Source organism: Bombus affinis, chromosome 10 (genome assembly GCF_024516045.1).
Source record: "Bombus affinis isolate iyBomAffi1 chromosome 10, iyBomAffi1.2, whole genome shotgun sequence".
NCBI classification, from domain to species: domain Eukaryota; kingdom Metazoa; phylum Arthropoda; class Insecta; order Hymenoptera; family Apidae; genus Bombus; species Bombus affinis.
In genome coordinates this window covers 3,229,790-3,252,231 of record NC_066353.1, presented here as the reverse complement: position 1 = coordinate 3,252,231, position 22,442 = coordinate 3,229,790, and the positions used below count along the sequence as shown (strand labels likewise).

The window sequence follows — 22,442 nt, the reverse complement described above, 5'->3', positions numbered from 1 at the left end:
GTTTATTTCTCTCTACCAGTAACCGCATCACGAGGCAACGACGAAGCTTCTTCCCAAAAGCGCAGAGCCGTTAGTTCGCCGTTGAATCGGGATTCAAGCAGTCTTGAAAGTGAGCAGAGGAACCGTTTGTTTCTCGCAATCTGCCGGACGGTAAATTTCAAGCGAATGGCGTGTGGAATAGTGCAGAATGGGAATGGCTGTTGGCTGAACATAGGGGGAGGTCGAAGAACCTCGGTTATACAAGTTAGGGATGGAACTATTCTGAAGGGAAAGGGGTAAGGCTGAACCATCGCTGGAAGTCTCGCGGGGAATCAGCTGATCTTCGAACGACTGCTCCCTGCGGTTTCTGATGTACAATCGCTGTAGCACACGCTATCGAATTCCTGAGATACCGATTTCAGGGACGTCATTATACGGTTCGCGAGAAATCTGACCGGTTTACCATGGCTTCCTTAGCGACGTGGTTGACATTTAACCCTACTGGGATTGCACGTGATTTGACAGATACACGTGAAGATCACAGGAAAAGACATGAATATGTTTTTTGTAAGTATGCTCTATTTTCTAATACTACTGAATCACACAAGAAAAATTAATAATAGTGGTGTGCCATATCGTTATATATATTTATCCTAGTGCTTGTTGGAATTTAGTCTACTTTAAGTATGCTCTATTTTGTAATACTGCCCAATCACACAAGAAAAATTTATAACAGTGATGTGCCATATCGTCATATATATTTATCCTTGGATCATACAGATTCTCTAAAAGAAAATATTCTCGATTAATAAATTGTATTATCGGTTAACATGGTCAAATATTTGTAACGTACTATACAAATCGGGTGTATATAACCAGGAGCCGGGCGCCCATTTTTACAGACACACTAAAAAATTTATATATATATAATATATATATATATATGTAATTGCTTAAAGCCTTAATTAATATTTTATCTGTAATATAATATTTTCTACTTACCTTAGCGTCAGCCAGCGTAATGAAGTAATCTGACATGAGAATAATAGCGAAAAGGAAGACAAAAAATCTCACCAATTGATTCATATTGCTACCTGATTGATTCTCATAGCAATATTGTGCTTCTTATATATACCGCAATGTTTAAACGTTTTCACATATAAATAGATTTATGAACCGTTGCGTGAAGCAATAAAATGAGCCTTTCGTGATAATCGTAAAAAATATATAATATAAACTTTGTGTTAGAAATATATTAATTTGTGAAGTAGTAAATTTTGCTTATAAAGTCAAGAATAACAACAAAAGTGATAATAATTATTATTCAGACATGCCGACATTAGTCCATCAATTTTATTTACGAATGCCTAAAATTAGTCCATACTAAAGTGGAAAGAGAAAAAAAGGAGGAAAAGGAACGGGAGAAAAGTGAAGCCGTTTAAAACTATTAAGGTATATTAAATTTTAACTAATTAAGTTAATTTATGATTAATTAATTATAATTAATTGCATTGAAATATATTTGTAAATACGAGAAATTTCTATATGCTGACCATATTATTAGCAATGGGTACTTAATATAATGTAGTAATATTTGTGATATTTGGTATTTTACACATCTATCAATAGAGGAATCCAATTAGTTATTCAATCGATTATTGTCATCTTGTTTGATAATTCCAAATTGCTCCCATTATAATGAAATTAAATATTCCTCTCATATTATACTGTAACTGTCATTATAACATATGACGTATTTTTTAGAACTCCCATTTCCTTAGGTTTAAGGATAATTTTCGTTATGCAACGATAAGTAACTCTCACAAACCTGGATACCTTGTAGCAAGTTAATTACTGTTCGAGAAGGTTCCTGCGTGAACTGGAAGCGCAAAGTCATTGACAGAACCTTCCCCAGTTGTTGTGAGTATTAGGGAGCGTTCCACTTACTAAACTAATTGTAAGGGAACAACGCAGTGGAAAATTGAAGAAAATGAAGCGAGTGTTTGTTGTACTTGGAAATCTTGATTTCAATGGATATAGTAATTCTTCTGTTACATGTAATCGATAACTTCAAGTAACTGTGCAATAGTAACAGTATCTTTTTTGTGTTGTAAATTGTATATCTATATAAATTGTGTTTATTTGTATCTAATAAATACATTTACATAATTTTGAACACTGCAATGAAATTTAGAACAGATTCCTTGCGACTAGCATGCTTTCACGTAATTTCCATTACACGATCGATAAAGTTCTTTGATCGCGTTTCTGCTGAATGCGCGATCAAGTTTTTCACGGTCACTTGGGCATCGAAATCATCAACGAGCATCTCATAAATTGGAGATAAGCTACTCGCGAGCACATCGATGATTCGAGAAGTGATGCGCGAACCGATTATTACGGTCGATCGATGTTTATTCATCGGCGTGATCCATTGTGGTATAGTGATTTCGCGAGCAGCGAAAAATCAGATTTACACGTCCGTTTCACGACGGGATAAAAGAGGGAGCCGCCGATCATTTTTCAATTACAAACAGCTGCTTGATCGGAGATATTGAATTCAGCGACACAGCTTCGGCTGAAATAAAAGCGACACGAAGCGAAATATTGATTCGAACGATGATTTCGCGAGATCCGTGGCTCGCGAATACAAGCCCGACCTTTGCAAGATAAATCTGCCTGGGTGTAAAATCAAAATGTCCCGGCGAGAGATCACGTTTTATCCAACCTCAGCGAGACACCCCGTCGTCTATTATCCGGCATTATATTTCGCGTTATTCGACGACGCAATTTCAGTGGATTTACCCTTCAGCCGAGGATAAAAAAAGAGAGATAGAGAAAGAGAAAAAATTGGGGAGAGAAAGAGAAAGAAGAATTCTGACCTCTGATTGGTCTCAATCGGATTGCCGACGCGCTGTTGGAACTTAGTGACTGAAAATTGGGCAGTCGCCAGACGTTTTATACGAAAGACACGTTCGTTGCCCTCTTTGCTCTTTTGTTTTTTCTCGCATATCTATAATTGAATCGGAAGCTATTCCGAATGACAGCTTTGAAAAACAGGCAACTCGAAACGACTAAACGCATTATGGAATCGAAAATATTGGTGCCGAACGAAACATTGTTGCATTTAGATTTAATACTTTATCGAAAAGTTCACAATCAAACATTGTTTCACGCAAATCAACAAATTTCAACGAAATTATTTTAAGCGAAACGTACTAAATACTCACCGGCATGTTCCACGATTATAAGCGCTGACAAGGTAGACAGTCTGTCATGGAAGTGGGAAATCCGATGATTCAAAACACTATATACATATATCTGTCTGTCAGTCGGCAAAGAGTACTATTTCATTTTTCCAGCGATTTCAAGATTCCCCTAGGAGCATGAGTTACTTGCTTGTAACTCAATCTACCTTCACAACGATATGTTCAGCCTCTAATATATAAGTAATCATAAGAACCTATTATGTGCTGGAAAGAGTCGCCCTGGTACATAAACTCATGTTTATTGTACATTTTCATGCACTTCCTACACGGCCGCAAAATATAAGACTCAGGGAAGTCTCCGAACATCTGGCATACATGGCTGCATTCAGCTCGCGGCGCAACTTCAAAGGTAAAAGTACTCCTGACTAATAAATAATTAAGTACGCGAGTCGTATGGCGTTTCACGTGGAAGACATCTCGTTAAAATATGCAGCGATTCCCCGACAGACTTGAGAGACGTGTAGCCCCCATGCAACATTCCGACGTTACCGGATAAAGAAAGTCACCGTGGGGATTGAAAAAATTACGAGACGTCTCTCACGGTGGCCTCCGATTAAGTTGAAATTTTGCGCGCAGCTCTTGTTGTCGCGAACGCCAGAGTCAACGACAATGTTAGAGTATCTCCACGTGTCGGTTGCGTGATGTCTCCGTGCTATTTTCCAATTTTTAGCGTTTGAATAAAAAATAAAATGCAATTTTTAGGGGAATTTACGTACCTGCAGATTCTAGGATATAATTGCTCGGTCTCATGCAATTTCTAAGATATTCTAATTTTCAAGTTTAAAAAGCAGCGGAGAGTTCGTTTCTTTCTCTCTACTCGAGACTCGCAGAATGCTGATCCATTTTGCGTAGAATTTAGAATAAATGCAAGCTGGACAAAATTATAATCATCGAGAATGCGAGATCGACGATAAGGCGACGTTCGCAGCGTTAACGACCGACGCTTTAATGGTCGCGTATGCGGTGTTCTATGCTGCATGCATCTCGATACTTGGTATTTATGAGAATACACATTAAAGGGTGATTCCATTAAGGCGCGCCGGTTTCACGTTACTCGGCACGTTCAACGTTTCATTGAAAAAAATTGCGTCTTCTATGATCTGTAATACCATCGAGGCTCGCCGTTAATAGAAAGCACAGTTGTCACCTATGAGCTAGCGCCAACGCTAAAAAATCTCGAGAATCTTATCTTATCATCTCTTCTCATACATTTAATATTATCTTTCGCGTTACCTATGAGAACTTCAAGGTGCGATGAAATTTTCATTTTCAGCGCGACAGCGTGGCTTAGAACGCGACCTCGAGAGATCAAAGCTGAGAAGAAATCAACAAAATCGGCCGCGTCCGCCACGAAACTCGATTACACGTCATTAAACGCGTCCCCGGTACTCGGATATAAATTATGTCCTCGGAGTATGCAAGATCAGAGGATAAGACAACGCCGGTAGCATTAATGACCGGTGCATTAACGGGCGCGCACGTGATTTCCCGGTCGCAAAGGCTGCGAAAGTCCCTTCTTATTAAAAAGCGAATTAAAAGCTGCTCCATTAAAACCGTTCCCCGCACGACGTTTTGCATTATTCATACCAGAGATCGTGTCTTTGTGACCGATCGGCCAGCGTACTGAGACAATTTAATTATCCACCGCGAAACGTTCCTGCGTTTAATTAAAGGGAAACGCGTGTACGGAGGGCCATGTGCGAGCTCCAACTTAGAAAAGTCTTGTCCATTTCCGGTAATTACCGCAGCGTCATCTGAGAGAGATAAACGCTACGGGATCACTATTGTTTCTCTCTTTTTAATCATATCCATGTGATGCAATTTCCTTTAATATTATTACGATAAATATAGAGAGTTCCTAATATTATTCCATTACAATAGGGGATTATATACATTTATAAATGTGGTGTAGTTAATCAAAATATAATTTCCTTTATGATACCGATATAATGTCTCCTAGTAGAAGTACAATTCTCTGATTATTTCTATAATTCGGGATTATCATACATACATTATTTTAACCGCAGCGCGATGACAAACGAAATAATTAAAATTTTCCGGCATTTATCGAATTAATAAGAATTCCGTTCGGTGATGGCAGAGCATTGACAATACGATAATTTCCTAGTGGACATCTCCCAGTGACAGTGACTTCATTTAGAGTTTCTTTTAAATTGTTTAATGATGATGAAGTTAGAAGACATCGAACTGATCGCACGACATAGATTGACAACATGGACGAAAATGTGACTAATTGTATTTACTGTGCATTAGACTCACAAAAACAAAAAGATAGAGAAATAGAAAGAAAGAAAAAGGAGGGTGGAGTACTTGTTCGACAACATCTATTCTCTTTTCCTCCTTTAGGATTAATTAAAAAATTTCACTTAAAGTGGTTATAAGCTGATTCGTCAAGTAAAAAAAGTAAATCTTTGATTGCTCGGACGTATTTCCAATCCAGATCGATGCGGACCGCGTGAGACCGATAAACATGGACGATGGACGTCGATACTCATCCGACTCAAACGACCCAGTCTAGAACATTTATCTCGAACTGATTGAAATGCGCCACACGAACTTTGGATCAAGTGGTAATATTTTCACCTTCGAATATTGGCGAATTTGAGCGTTCTGAATATATTTAATGACTCATAATTGTGGTCTAGAAATCTGGTCCAATTATTTGGTAAAATTTTGAAATGATGGAGACAGAAATGCTGATGGAAAGCATTGAAAGAGAATTATTGAAATTTTCGAATCAATCACAATAGTGTCAGGGAAATGTTGCGAATGTGAAAATGAACTACGCTTATTGAACCAAATAACCATAATAGATTTGTGTAGTTCTCGCAGATGTTTTTTATATAAGATAAAATTGATAAAACTTTAAATAAAGCCACTACTGTTGATTCAATGGAATATAGAAATCCTTTAAAATCGATCGATATAAATTAAATGAAAATATTAGCAGTAAATACATGGTATTTGGAAATGAAATGAACCGGGATATATAAGATAATTAATTTTGAATTAATTAACATTACCGTCAATATGCAACTGTAATAATTTTAATCGTCGGTATTAGTTAAAAATTCCTGGGAAATTCCGTTCGTGCACAATTTTATTCCGTGGGATTTACGTACTATGGTTGATTCGAATCGCGGTGCGCACAATTGTGCGATGCATTCCGCGATTATGCTCATCAGTTTTAATAACGAAGGGAAATAAAAATTGGAAAGAAACCAGCGGGGTGAATAAGTATGAAAAATGTTCAATGGTTATCGAAAATCAAAAAAATTACATCTATATTTTTTTGTAGCGATTTTCGATTGAATTCCGGCAACGCTGCGTCCGAAACATCGTGAGGAATTTCGATCAAAACGAAATAAACTACAAGCTGTCAGGCTGATAAAAAAGAGGGGAAAACATCGCGAATTCTTTATACGGCTGCATTACATTTCGGATAAATTCACGTGGCGGAAAATACATTTCGGAAATTTCAGTCGACGTGCCAGTGGCATTACCCAACGATTTTCCCGAAATGTGCCGTCAGTCCGATTTGTATATGTATAATTATTTTCAACGACTATGCTTACGGTAGTCCCGTGCAATGAATTGCACCGAGCAACTTCAAACAGAATTTTCAACCGGTTACGATTTCATTAGGCGAAAATTACGCTCTTAAACATTACCGTCTCTACTGATAACAATCGCGACGATAATAATAAACGAAACATTCGACGAAGTTTCGAATGCGACGGAAAAAGTTGACTATACGCACGGACAAATATATCAAAACAATTTATCCGAGAAATAATTCCACAGAGACGATGATTAATCTCAGTAAGTTTAACTTTTCGTCGTTCGGACGGTGTAATTAATCGTTTGTCCGTTATAGACTGGCAAGAAAGTTTCTCTCATGGAGAAATAATAAAACGTACGGTACTGGGCGCCGAACGAAAACGTCGAAACCTGTGGAAGGAATTAAAAACCGTTTCAAAGTTATTGGTTGTCGACGATCGAAACGTTTTCTCATTGCAGATAAAAACACTTGCTGCATACCAGTGGGACCTACGAAGGGACAAACGAAAAGAAAAGAAAATGGAGAAAAGAAAGGAATTGAGAAGAGCGAAACGACAGAAACGGTCTGGGAATCTATGCGATAGCGAGACAAATGTTGCCTTGATCAAAGGGAATTCGAAACGGTTCCTTGTGAAAGCGGCGCGAAGATTGCAGAGAAAAGGGCGAAGTAACGGATCCGTCTGATCCGACGCGGAGTTCGACTACTATGGCGTACCTCACGAGACGTATTCTACTTCGACATGGCACGCCGCAAATCCGTAAAGCTCAAATCCCACGGAGTCCCTGTGGATTTACCAGGCGGAGGGAAAGACTGGAAGCGGGAACGATGAAAAAAAGAGTGGAACAGAGAGGGGTGAAAAGGGAAGGAGGAGGCGAGAGGCGAGGTCGACGACGGGAGAGCGTAGGAAAACTCATGGGTAGGGAACGAAAGAGAAAAGGAATTTCAACGTTCAGACGGTCGCGATTGGGAGGTACAATTTAGGAAGACTATGGCGTGGGCAACAGCGAAGGGAATACGCTCGGCCGATCGATACTATGAATATTCGATATTTCCCTGGAAGCGCAAAGTACCTGTCAAAACAGCAATTTCGAACATTAATGTGTCGTTGCAAGGACAACGTTTGTCGTGCAAACATGGCCATCCCTGCAACGCCGCGAGCCTCTTATTTGCGAGTTTCCTATCGCACCGATATGATTAATATTTCGGTATTGATCAATAGCAGCGAAACTAGCGGCGCAGCCGAACGCTCGGCGACCAAAACTTTCTGCAAAGTCAACCGTTCAATTATCACTGTTCGACACCGGTCAAACTTAAGTTTCTAATACTCTTGTTCGCGTCTGTGAACAACATTCTAAAGCTACTCGAAGAAAGCAGTCGAAACTATATCGTGCCGACGAGGATCTCTTCCCAGACATATCTACAATACTTTCAAGTTGTCTTTGTAAACTTTGAGAAGCATAAACAATGTCGTTACGTTATTACGAACAATAAAGACATTAACGTTATAAAGCTTGTTAAGGTATTAGTTATACAATGCCAATAAACAACGAGAAACATCGAGGTTAAACATCAAAACGATGTTTTACTCGAAAGCGCAGACTGTTAATAATCGTAGACAGAGGGAGCTGGCTATTAGCTTTTCCTTAGTATGTCGTTTAAATTAATGTTTGTATGCGCAGGTTTGTAACTTCCAACCGGTAGTCGAACGGAGGCAGGATTTCTATTTGACTTGCACTGTATTTTGAGCGATGCACGCCGCGTTACTAATGTTTATAGAGATACACGCACTGCACCATGCACACGTACACGGATATACACGTGCACCAGTGCACGCACGGTAACGCAATATTTTAATATCGCTGGTTTACATTTGAATTCTGTATTTAGAACGGCGGACCCTTTGATATATCACGTAAGTAACATGCAGCGTAATGTAAAGACGATAACATGGAAACGCGGTCGGAAAATATCGAAATATTATACGACTTTAGCGATGAATTTGTTCGAAGGCGCGATTGTGGAATATAGTTACATTTGATCTAATTAGGGTTGAAATGAAATTTTAATGAAAAATATCAGTCCGATTAACCGAAACACGTTACGTCAACTAGCAACAAATAAAATATCCTCCCTCTCTCTTTTTTCCTTTAACCCAATTCCTGGATATCGATGCAACATCAAGTGTGAACTTTTCATCGTGGATCACTCGCGACAGGCTAACAATGTTACCTGCACAATTTTTCGTTCGCCGACGATTCTATATACGCGATGAGAAAAACGTCCGTGCAAGAAGCAAGTACGAGGATACTCGGTGTGCACGGATACAAAGTTCCGTGAAACGTTCGGGTTCTTATTTTCTCTTCTCGGTAACCGAGTGTTTGTTACTTGACGCCTCTAGACTGTCTTTGTTACAGAGTTCTGCAGATCCTTGGACTGGTTCAAATTCCCCAGAAGATGGTGCTTCATCTTCAGTCAACACCGTTTCAATATCCTTTCTTCGACGTCATTTTCGATTCACTTCTGATCGACCTAGGTCTTCTTCTCAAACTAGACCGGTGACTTTCTCGAGCATAATCGATTCTGGTACTCGATACTTGCTCTTATTTCGTCATTTTTATCGGATCACGAAAACAGATGCTTTTCAAAGTAATTTTCGACGATCGATGCTTCGACTTCTGAACCGTGACAATACGTTTACTTTAAAATCTTAACTGGCTCTCGACCTAGGCACTTGAGACGCTTCTTCGTTATAAATCTTTGCTGCTTCCGCTTCTATTATACTATGCTATAGATAAAATTTGTAAAGAAGACATTGTCATCGTCGGTTAATAAATCTATCATTTCTCGCCGAAGCGATGGATCAAACGCCGGGATTTTTATATCCATCAAAATACTCTATCAATTTTTGAGTGAATGTGTCAGAAGGTTCGCATGAATTTGTATTTACAAAAAAATGAAAATGGTATGCTGATAAAGAATTAGAAAATTTTATAAATTCATTAGATCTGAAAGTCACGTAGAAATCGTAATGTTTTAATCACTAATATCTCCATTTTGGACGACTTATCTATACTCGTAGGATCGCTAGACATCAGTTCACAAACGAATCTAAGGAAAATTCTCTGTGCCGAGTGTTATCGTTTTAATTGCCACCTTGTTACGGGAACGGTGCGTTACGTGCGTTGAAACGGAATGGATGGTACCGGGCGACGGTGTTAAGAATTCTACGTATCTTCGGAGCATTCAGACACGTACAGCCATAAGCAAAGTTCCGGCAAATTCTCTCACGGAGTAATCCTAGGGTATGTCGTGCGATAAGACCGGCCGGAAGAATATACGACGGCATAAAGTAAGCGAAGGCGACCAAAGCCCGGCCGCGGAAGATTCATTTAAGGCTTATGAAGAAGTCTTCTCTTTCTTGAAAGACGGAGCAGCCGGCACAGCGTCCCCTCTCCCCTCTTTTCGACGAACACCGGCAGCAGCGCCAGCAGTCGTTCCACCGAATCGAGCGCGTTCTCTCGTGAACGCGCCAGTCGGGATAATGGAAGACCATCGCTGGTGAAAAGTTCGTCGCGAAAAGTTTGGATATTTTATTCGGTGCCGGAATAACTTTTAATATCCCGCTTCTAGGTTTATATCAACGATAGAAAGGGGAGAACAGGAAGAGGGAGATGGAGAAAAACAGAGGAAGGAAAAGAGAAAGGGTGAAAGGTTGGAAAAAAGTGGGCGGCCGGGAGAGGTGCTCAAGGGTTACTTCTCTCCCTCCTCTAAGCCTGTTCGCCATCCACGACTTTTTAGTCGTCGCCTCTCGCTCTGACGTCGCACTCCACCTAGCTTCGTCGAGTTTTAATGAAGAGTTCGGGCTCTTATTGGTTTCCTCTTTAGGGCGACCGCACCGTTTCTATGCCATCCGGAGGCGTTCGCGCGTTTTATTGCACCCTCGGTCGCGTATTTTCTTGACGATCCATAGAACGCGCTCTCTCCTTGACATCGGGATTCGGATGGTGAAGAAGGGGACGAGAAAGGAGGCGAGAGGGCTTTGCCCTCCGCTTAAGTCGAAACGGAGCGGAGATGGAATATTATATACGCGGCACTGTAATGTTAACTAGTTGGAAACTCGTAGGGGCCACCGACAGGGCGGGCCAGGTTATTCCTTACGGGCGCAAGTTTCCTCAAGTTTGGAGAGACGGTAAATTGCATGGGATACATTGTCCTTCGTTGAACGCGCACCAGCTACCACGCAGCTCAACTTCTACTGTCGAACTTCCGTGTGACCAGTTTCTTTGAAGATCGATCCCTTGTAACCTCCGCGTATTCTTCGTTGGATTGTTCGATCTTCCACCGAGACCGTTTAATCAGTCGCAGAGATTCATTTTATCATGGTAAATTCGAATTCGAGGATCGAGTTCGAGGGGATTGTACGCCACTTTATCGATCGCAATGATAGACGTCCCCGCGATTCACAGGATAGACAGATACTACTAGATTGCCTTGAACTTGTAATTGCCGAAGGGTTTAGGTTTCCGTTGTGCAACGGAGACCTATCCGACGAGAGGCGACCTCTTACTCGCGAAACTAGATACAGGTGACTTTGGAATTCATGGAGGATAGAGTCGTAACTGAACTCGTGGGACTTGATCAAGAGGAAATTGGTCCCAGACTACATGATACCGATACCTTCGGACTTAGGAGCTTCGTATTGACAACCTTGGTAGTCGTGGGATCAGATACTCGGAACTCTTTGAACTGCCATTTCGATGATCTGAATTTATAGCGTCGGATATAGACGATCCTCGAGAAAATCTGAAAACTCCGCAAGCGAAACACTATATTGATTAACTTCAGAGTTTAGATAATAAACATGTAGGTAAATATGTATGCATAAAATAGAAAACCGATATTTGAATAATTAAATATTTAATCTTTATATATTTCCATTTGTTTCGTTTTATTTCATTCGATCTGTTGCAACGATTAATTTTCTACGATCGATTATTACGCAGTTGAAACTTGAGAGCAACAAAATCAGGATATAATTGCGTTCAAGTTCGGCGTCTTCTTAGCTACTGCTTAATTACGTAGTTTGGAAACGCGTCTCGACAACTCCGTTCGACCGAAGTTCCTAATCCATAAATCGTTGCCTAATATACACACGCCGGTTAGGTAATACATGTTCAAGAGAGGGTAGTTTATGCATGGTAACCTTCGGATCTTGTTTCTTCGCGACGGAATAATATTTGCATAAATAATTTTCTGGTCAACAAGGAATTGGTTGGTTGTCCTACTTCATGCTAATGATATTCTATCGATATTGATTTGTTAAAATATATCAATAATAATAGATTAAATTTCAATGAAATTTCAAAGTCAAATTCATTCCCAAAGAATCACGAGCGCAATTCGGAAAGTTGCGTGTTATCGTTTCGGAAGTTTCAATGCACGAAATTACCATAAAGATCTGACGTTGATAGTTATAGCATTTAAATTATCAAGGAAGTTGGTTTATTGGTGTTGTATCTCTGAAGCGCGATTTCATTGTTCCGGCGGAAATTATCGCGGCCTCTTACGACGTTGCCGTGGGTAAGCAATACAGTGGCGCACGGTCGAAAGTTCACAGTACGTAAAGTGGATCTTTGGCGCGAGCAGCAGCGCAAGAAACGCGTAATTATAACTTCGCAGTTATGTCCATAAAATTGCAGTCGTAACCATAAATTGCGTTATTTTGGCCGTTATGACAACAAATAAACGGCCGACACGCATGAGCTGAAACCCGTTTGCTCGTCAAAAGTACAATAATACTTAAATAGTATTAATTTTCTGCATATTGAATAAATATCAGAAATAAGGAATAAAATAATTTACCCTTATACCTTTTTGCAATTTTTATAATTTTATGGGAATAAATAGAACTTTAGCAGAAGTTTAATTACGATTTAACACTCGTAAAGATGTTTCGCTGGACTATCAAAGGGACCGGGAGTAATAATTTTTTTCATCGCCGAGCATTTCGTCAATGAGATCGTCCCCCAGTTTAATGCAAATTTCGCTTAACCAGCGTTCAATTTACCCTTTTAAATTCGCACGACGAAACCCATGCCATTCGATTTTATTGTTCTTACAGAGACTATAAAGCCGACTGGCGAACAAAGGAGTTGATCCTTGATGCAATGCTTTCCTGCCACCTTGTTTAAGAACGAGTATTTGCATGGACTCGAGACGTGGCAAATCGGAATTGCGTCGAATTCATTGTGAATGCGCATTTAAGCTAGAAGTCTCGGAACATAACGAACGACACTGGATGGACCGTATACCAACATGTGAACGAAAACTTGGGAAACGAGAAAGAAAGGAAAGAAAGGAAGAGTGGGAAGTAGGCAAAAAGAAATAGGTTTGAAGAGAGAAACGGCGGTGGGGTAGTGGAAGTTGTCATTACGCAAATTTAAGGCTGGAATATAACAGACGCGAGAAATTTTACGCTTTCTGCTGCTTGGGAGTTCGCTCGTAAAAAAGGAGCCTGTATTAAAACACATTAAGTCCACCTGCTGGTAGTTTTACTCGTATCTACGTACGATGTTTTACTACTCATGGTAAAAATTTAATAAGTTCATGCAAATGAGGCCCTTATGTAAATCTGGAAGATTTCATGGCGGTCCAGAACCGAGGATCGCGGTACATATTTTTCGGCTGTTCCTTATTACTATGGAAGATTTCAACGTTGTAACTAGAACTTGCGAGGCGAACAAAAGAAAAATTTGATTCTGCGCGCGTGATCAAACTCTTGCTCACTAATTTTAGGCATTCGTAAATAAAATTGATAGATTAATATCGGCATCCCTGGATAATAATTATTATCGCTTTTGTTGTTATTCCTGACTTTATAAGCAAAATTTACTACTTCACAAATTAATATATTTCTAACACAAAGTTTATATTACATATTTTCTACGATTATCACGAAAGGCTCATTTTATTGCTTCACGCAACGGTTCATAAATCTATTTCTATGTGAAAACGTTTAAACATTGCGGTATATATAAGAAGCACAATATTGCTATGAGAATCAATCAGGTAGCAATATGAATCAATTGGTGAGACTTTTTGTCTTCCTTTTCGCTATTATTCTCATGTCAGATTACTTCATTACGCTGGCTGACGCTAAGGTAAGTAGAAAATATTATATTACAGATAAAATATTAATTAAGGCTTTAAGCAATTACATATATATATATATATATTATATATATATAAATTTTTTAGTGCGTCTGTAAAAATGGGCGCCCGGCTCCTGGTTATATACACCCGATTTGTATAGTACGTTACAAATATTTGACCATGTTAACCAATAATACAATTTGTTAATCGAGAATATTTTCTTTTAGAGAGTCTGTATGATCCAAGGATAAATATATATGACGATATGGCACATCACTGTTATAAATTTTTCTTGTGTGATTGAGCAGTATTAGAAAATAGAGCATATTTAAAGCATACTAAATTCGTTCAAATATTCATTTCCCTGAGCCTGCAATAAGAAAATGCAATATATAACAATGGATTCCGCACAATTTGTTTAATGATCTCCTTGACCAGAAAAAAAATCAGTAGCAGTTTAAAGTACATCGAAACTTTCGTCTATCGAGTCCGAACGATTCTCTTTTCGAATCTAACTTCTCGAACTTTTCATTTTCCCGTAATATTCAATTCCCCTGTCGAAGAGGAGTCTTCGTTGAAGAAAAAATATCAGACCTCAGCACATTCCATCAGAATCACTGTGGAAACCAAGATTTTCTTTGGAACGCGTATTCTCTTATTCGTTCGGGTGAAAACGCCAAAGGAAATAGGAAAGTTGTATCTTATAGCGAAGGAGGAAGGGAAAAAGGAGGGGAGGACATGAAGTAAGAATGGGAAGGGGAAAAATAAAGAAAGAAACTGCTTTTCAACGCGAGAGAGCGACAGGATAAAGAGAGGAATGGTGTAAGAGGGAAATGAAGAGAAGGAAAGGAAAAAGAACGACTAAGGGGGTAACTTTATCTGCGCTAGCAGAAGCGGCCCTCGAGTTCGATTTTGCGCTGCTCACTAAGTTACCTGATCTGCTCTCCATTGTCTTGTGATAACTTTGTGATACCTGGCTAAGGATTTCCTTAGATACGCCGTCTCCGGCTTGTTCCCTGAACGAGAAGAAAGACGAAGCATAGGGCTTAAGTCGTGAAACTTTCCCAACAAGCCGAACTCCCTCCACCCCGGTCGAGGGTGTTGCAAAAGTCGTATATCCGCGAAATGATCCCGTGCGCGGTACTTTCACGTGACTCTTGCTACTTCAACGAGGAAACAGCATTCCTTTTCGTTTATGTACTTTACGATATGATCGCGTATTCGCAACTACGTAAACACGTGTTCCAAAGGGTACAATATGATTATCGACCGAGTTTACACGAAATGTTATCTGGCAGGTATGTTTTCCAGTCAATCATGCAATCCGAGTACGAATATCGTTTTTCAGGAAACAATTTCATATCGTTAAATTAACAGATAAAATGAAGTCAAGTGGAACGTTCGGCATTGCATTATTGTTATTGTCTTTTGATCTTTACGTTTTATTGTTCTGCGCGATTAATTATCATTATGAGAGGATAATGGAACGGAAATACCAGGATTCACCAGTTGGATACCTCTGGATTTATATATAAATAAGCTTTACGGCAACACCTTGCTCATTTTAAATTAGCACAATGTTTGACTAAGACGGCAATTAATTTAAATTTATCTTTGTTCAGAAAATTGATTATTTGATCCGTTCGTGTTTCATTGCCTTTTATGCGGGAACAGTGATGACGAAGACTGAACAAAAGGAAAATTAACTCTCAAATATTCCCGATCACTTTTATGTTATTCAAAATGTATCGCTTTCGGGACACAACGCGATGCGTATTTATACGCGATGATATTAATCTTCCTTTAGTAAATCCTTTGTTTTCTGAAACACGTTTACGTTTCGAAATCAAAGTGAAAGAAAATAAAAGCAAAGCAGATAATATTTGTCACAATTTACGAATCGCTATGCTGGCATTTCTTTTACGGCACTTGGCAACATAAAAGCTTATTGACAGTTCAGGCACCTTTTTGCTTAATGAAACAGAAAATAGTTTAAGTATTTAAGTTGTAAATTATCAAAAGGAATTGGAAATCCTATCGTACCTAAAAATTAGTTACAATTACTTAATCATATCTTCATCGGCCACTATAATTTTTAAAATTTTACTGTTGAAAATTTCGAATTCTTGTCTTCGTTTCTTTATTTTATTCTTTGGCAATTTAACATCACATCAACAAAGTTATCTGTTCTGGTTGTAAAATGATTAGATTTTATGGTAAAGATTAAGAATTTAAGAATAGTTTTATATGGTCTTGATAGATTAAGGTAGTATTCGCCATTGTAATTTTCATACGTAAATGATACTGTATATACCTACACTTATACACAAGGTGGTGAATCGTTAGGTATAGATTTGTGACAACAATTGTAATAAAAGAGTTCTTATCTTCTTTAATAAATATTCATGTGTGATTTTGGAGTATCCGCTTTTTAATCAAGACTATTGTTCTCACTTATCTATTTACGTCACTCAAATTTTGTGTACTCAAATTTTATTACTTCGTGACCTCATGTATCTACACAATCATTTATACAGTTATAAAAATTTATTATTAAATATAAGTGTTCGTAAATATTTTCACAACGAAGAACAATTCAATTCTATAGTATAAATACGAAGCAAAATATCGATATTGCATCGTCTTGCACCAAGAGCTGAATACGCTTCAAAATGAATACATCACTGAAGCCGTTTTTCTTTTTTGCTTGTCGTCTTAACAGGCTACTTAGTTATGTCTTCGATGGCATAAGGACAATTATGTAATATTGCATATTAAGGGAACTCTTATATTAATATAAATATATATCAAAATTTTGATAAAGGAATTGTGGTAGTATTTCTAATAATTTAAAGTATTTTGAACTTTTGTGTTATATTATATGTATGTATATTGATATATATATGAATTTATATTTTTTATTAATCGATAACATTTTTCTCCAATGGCTTATTCCACGTGTGTATAAGAAATATGTGCCAGAGATTCATATCATATAATACTGAAGTATGACACGCTTATGTTAATTCTGTACCCTTCGTATGCAATTAAAAATTGGCCAATAATGAATTGTATATGATATTACCTTCTCATGATTTTTAATATTATATTGCAGTATTGTAACTTTTTTAGTACTTTTAACGTATGATTTTGAGCTGTGTTACTTCCCTTCGACAATCAAAACGCTACGTTGTAAATATTTAAACATATGTATCAATAATATATTTCGTTAATAAATAATGCATATTTTTCTCTAGAAAATTTCGCAGTAGAGGAATAAAAATAAATATATGTACATGATATTACATATTATACTATTATATCATATATTATTAGATGGAAGATTAGCACTGTGATGGAATTTGTCGTCCATTATTGACACTTCTTGTGTAAATAAATATTATTAAAAAATAAAGCATTTGTTTTACAATACATCATTGTCTTTCCTATTGCTTTTAATATTGTGCTCAATATTTAATAGCTTTGAAATTGACACATTTACAACCTGAACAACATGGAAAACTCGTTTTGTCATTAAAGATGTCTGAAGGACTTAAGTATTCATACATCTTCTCATAAATAAAAAGATTTAAATAATACGATGTCCACGGACTAATATTATTGTCACACTATTCTGGAATACTGAGTTTTCCCAAGCTTTTCTATTTGTTTAACTCTTTAGAAGAATTACTTTGTGTTTTATATCGACGCATTTTTATATATGTCTTGCTAGAGAAATAAATTATGTGGATATATTATCTATTCGTGACAAATTCATAACGATAGATTTAATCTATTGTAGTAACTTACTATAAATAATAGTGTTGAAATATATAATGAGCGCAGTATTCATATCGCACGCAAAAATTCGACATAGAGAAACATGGAACAGTTATTAAGTCTGTTTGCCACTTTAAAATAATAGCTGAAGTAAAGATAAGCAGAAACAGCTGTCTAGATAAGCAACAAATATTATTACTATTTTACTTCGTATTTTGTATATGAGTAATGAATTAAAGAAAAGTTTTTAACAGTAACAATATTAAAATGCAGCATTGCATAGTTGAAAGTTGTCAATCTCTTCCATTGTCTCTGACAGTAACAGAAATATTTGTTGTTTCATCTTTCTGTTGCTATTGATCAGCATTTGATAAATGATAAATATGTTTCGTAATTCTGTATTCGAAGTTTATTACTTCGTGCAATAATAAATTGTAAAACAGTAAATCGTGACGCACCAGTCACGAGAAATTGTTTTTAATGTTGGCATAGCCGCATAAAACATGTGTAATGGTTTTTTCATTTATCTATATGTTCTGCGACATTGAATGATGATTGTGTATAAAAAGTAGAAGTGTGGGCACGTCAATATTGAATACACCAAGAATTGTACACAAGAAAACATGTATCAAACGATTAAAATATTTCTTTTTATTTTTCTCCGTCATTTCGATACCACGTTGTTTTATAACACTCGCTGAGGCAGTGAGGATACTTTCATTTATTTACTATTTCTGCTTATAATTTTATGTAAAGCGATATTCTAACTTTTTACTTTAGTTGTTGGTTTTAGTCTTTTGAAGGATCCATCCAAGTGTAGTACCTTCTACAGCAGACGATGCAGATTCCCTCAGGTAGCAGCTATGTGCCCAGTAAGATCATAATGACATTATATTATTGACTGAATTTACTAATTTCATCATTATCCTTTATCTTTTAACCGTATTGGAATAAAGTTTATTCATCTTTTTTCTCACAAAGAGCCTGTAATGGTAAATAAATTTGAAGCTGAAGAGATAACGACAGTATTTAGAGAAGATCTTGATTTTAGCGATATTAAATACATAACTGAACTAAGTAAGAAATAAAATATAATATATATTTAACTGTCTTGAAATTGTATTACATAACTGTCAAGAGGTACTAAAGTTACTTTTAGTGATATTATTGTCATACGTAGTATATATAATGTGGCGGTTACATATGCATATAAAGCAGAGAGACATGTCAAGAGGCAAGAATATGAAGGAAATATTTGTCCAGCCTCTTATACATATTTCTCTTATTATCATGTCAGGATATTATGTAATGCTTGTGAAAGAACTGATAAGAAATTCTTTTATTTCTTTATAAAATTCCCTCGCAATATTGCTCGATCATTTTCAAGAATTCACCGAGATGTTCTTATTTACCTGAGAAATTTTGCGATGTTCCCGCCACAAAAGTCACGTGCAACGTATATCATTACTATAACTGATTAATGTAACGATAAACATGAACACAATAATTATAATTCCTTCGTATGTCTTAGTATCTGTGCAGGAGACGGAAAGGAAAATAAATCCGACTTTATAAATAGCAAATAACGACGATCTTTTGAAGAAGCTATTAAATCTTAATTGCATTAATCACTAGTATATTACGAACTGTAGAATTCTCTAAATGTCACAAAATAAACAAACATCAAGCATCTTGGAATTCTGCATTCTCTCTTTAAATAATAATAAATAATAATAAATAATTTCATCTCGTTCGTTATCTTTTCGTCATCTAAAAGCTTGCAATGGAACAAAGGTGGATATATCGCCTCGACATTCTACCATACCGTTAAAGAAAATCACAACACGGAATAAGGAAGATTATAAGTTGCATCGGTACGCATTCTAACATCTGGCTTTAGTTCTTGGCGTATTACTTCTGTTTTCTAGAAAATAGGAAGCGGATGTGGAAACGCGAGACGCCGGGAGAGCGCTCGGAAAGATTTTCATGAATATTCTTTAGGTTACATTAATGCGCTTTATAAATATGTATTAAACCCACGGATTTTACTATCTCCAACAAATTAAGCTTTCCAGCTGCCTTAACCCTTCTTCCTGTTCTTCCTAGCTGGGGCGTTACCAGTGGAAAGATGCAATTGGAATAGTAATTTCAACTGCGATCTGCATCGTCCCCCACCACTTTCCATTGCGCTATCTTCGTCATGGACATTTAATATTCTGTACCACGAAGTTATATTTTCTATTATGAGGAAAGCGAGGAATTACGATACACCGTGGCGAGTTCGGCTTGATTGAAGATTTTTGTTTCATATGAATCCGTCGGCATTCACGACATAATAAAAAAATATGGTTGAAGGCGTGACGAAATAAGATAAATACACTCTACATCAATTTTTTTATTTCGTAAGTTTCTGTATTTTGCTAACTGTAATATTCTTATCTCGAAAATATGGCCGAAGCAGACATTAAACCGGTGATTTCATCAGAGTTTGTCAGTCGTTTCTGATAAAATTATTTGCAAAATATTAAATACATGCATGAAAATATCCATGAAAAACGTGTGATGTATGCGTAGAATGTAGAACGTGTATTTTTGTATTACACCGGTTTCCGTGGAAAAACATGAAAAAAGAATGAGAGCGGTAACGATGCAAATTCTCGTTACTCTGTATTTCACCGATGAAATATTAGAAACTCTTCTCCTGATCTCTTGTCGTTCATGTTGATTTATTGTAGAGAAGATTTCTTTGCAAATATGAGTTTGTAACTAAACCCTCGTTCTCGGTTTTTTAAAAGGAAGGAATAAGGTAATAACAATCTACTGCGTTGTTGCTTTAATTAATTTGTGAACGATGAAATAAATGAAATGGAGCAACAACAGTATGTACAATGATGGTATTGCAATAAGTATTATTATTTTGATACGATACACGGTAAATAGGTCGCTTTAAAATATTTAGAGTTTCATAAATTGACGTGTAAACAATAAACAGATGACGGTAAATAAATTCTTGGTTTTGTACTCGTGACACGGAGCGTGTCGTTCGTTCATCGTCAATGACTGGCAAAAATCCTCGATAAATAGAAGTGAGCGTTAAAAGCCGGTCAACAGTTTTTGTCGTTAGAAACAAAATTTAAACACCGTGCATTTTATTCTGTTATTTAAATCCCAATAAATTTCACGACCTCCTTTCTTTCTCTTCGTTATTGTATTATATTAATGTTCATTAATGGCGTTAGACTCGCGCGTGAATAAATTTCTGGAATCGCGTTCTATATTTCTCTTTGATAATATAAAGCGCGTAATGTTTGAAAGTTTTACAACGGTGGAACGATTCTGTATAACGCACTTATATATAAATTTTATAGGGAAAAAAATGAGTTGTTCGCTTTTGCCACAAATCTGCGTGTTTATTTTCGAATTATTATCGCGATGAAACAAAGCGATACTGAGATTTTAATCGTATGTTTATTACTATCTTTTTAATAAAGAAAAATTCCCTACGATTACATTGATTTATTTTCCTTTATTAGCGTAATAAAAGAAATTGCAGGTATACATATTTTCAGTTATTGTGCGTATCCGTTGCATCGTGATTTATATTGCAGTATAAAACTTAATAAACAAAATTATGCTCATGTATGTGTCGCAAAGGGACGTACAACGTTTTAATTATATTATACAATATTCCTTTCAGGGATACGCACAACAATTTCAAACACATCCTAATAATTTCTTTATGTCGATCGTAAGTATTGCAAATGTTTCGAATCACTGCATTAAAGCAATATTGTATTTGAAAATTTGGTGCTTTGAAGCAACCAACTATCGCCATTTCGATATTAGCCGTTGGCATCGATTGATGTTAAAAGGTGATTCTGTTGGTTTAACCTGAATTTAATTCTTACAGAATCATTTTACATATAATACCCATTCATTATTTACGCTACGGTCTAATATATTCATTATAACATATTCGTATGGTAAACACTATCACAGAATGTGTCAATTATATTAATTTCATCATTTTCTTAAAGAGCTAAATTCACATATTCCTATTTCAAAATAATTTTTATATAAAATTGCATAGAATTGTGAAATGGTACTTATTACAGAGCATTAAATCATTTTAATTTGACCTTAAAATATAATAAATGAATATATCATGAATACGAAATATTTCTTGATTAATTAAGATAAAACACGAAAGTATAACTAAATACTCCGATACTACAATATTTTTTCTTCGACGTAGCTCGTTTATCAATATGCAGCACTATATCTAGATATTGTTACATGGTAATAAGCACTTCCCTTAATTGCTGCCCCAAAATTCCCAGTTACATGTGAAGTCTTTGGGATTTGATATGAGTATGTGATACGATTAATTAATTCCCCAAGAATGTACAGCAAATGTGGCGTATAACCAAACAATAATTTCTCAGGATCAATCTTACTGTCTTCCTCATGACAGTATGAAACATGAAACATATTCCCTGAATATTTTATGATATCAGTAATTAAGAAATAATGAACAATCTAGAACATTAATAAACTCCATTATAAATTATAATAACACTTATTTACTAATTTAAGTTAAAAAATAAAAATAATAACTTATTTACTAACGAATAATAATAACATTTCATAAGTATTTTTTTTAAATGATTTTGTCTCCA

At 36.6% G+C, this 22,442-nt stretch overlaps 3 long non-coding RNA genes across 4 annotated transcripts; 2 read left to right on the top strand and 1 right to left on the bottom strand.

The window, feature by feature from the left end:
- Positions 1-536: 536 nt before the first annotated feature.
- LOC126921487 (uncharacterized) lies at positions 537-1,116 on the bottom strand. Its single transcript, XR_007712350.1, has 3 exons — positions 982-1,116; positions 833-886; positions 537-764 (listed from the first exon to the last, which is right to left on the bottom strand). It is a non-coding gene; the product is annotated as an uncharacterized LOC126921487 (long non-coding RNA).
- An 11,848-nt stretch (positions 1,117-12,964) lies between these two features.
- Positions 12,965-16,403, top strand: LOC126921485 (uncharacterized). 2 transcript variants are annotated; one of them, XR_007712349.1, is made up of 4 exons: positions 12,965-13,991; positions 14,089-14,142; positions 14,211-15,281; positions 15,361-16,403. It is a non-coding gene; the product is annotated as an uncharacterized LOC126921485 (long non-coding RNA). The 2 variants fall into 2 exon arrangements; XR_007712348.1 differs by having other exon boundaries at positions 13,825-13,991; positions 14,211-16,403.
- A 1,921-nt stretch (positions 16,404-18,324) lies between these two features.
- Positions 18,325-19,461, top strand: LOC126921489 (uncharacterized). Its single transcript, XR_007712352.1, has 2 exons — positions 18,325-18,468; positions 18,544-19,461. It is a non-coding gene; the product is annotated as an uncharacterized LOC126921489 (long non-coding RNA).
- The last annotated feature ends 2,981 nt before the right edge of the window (positions 19,462-22,442 follow it).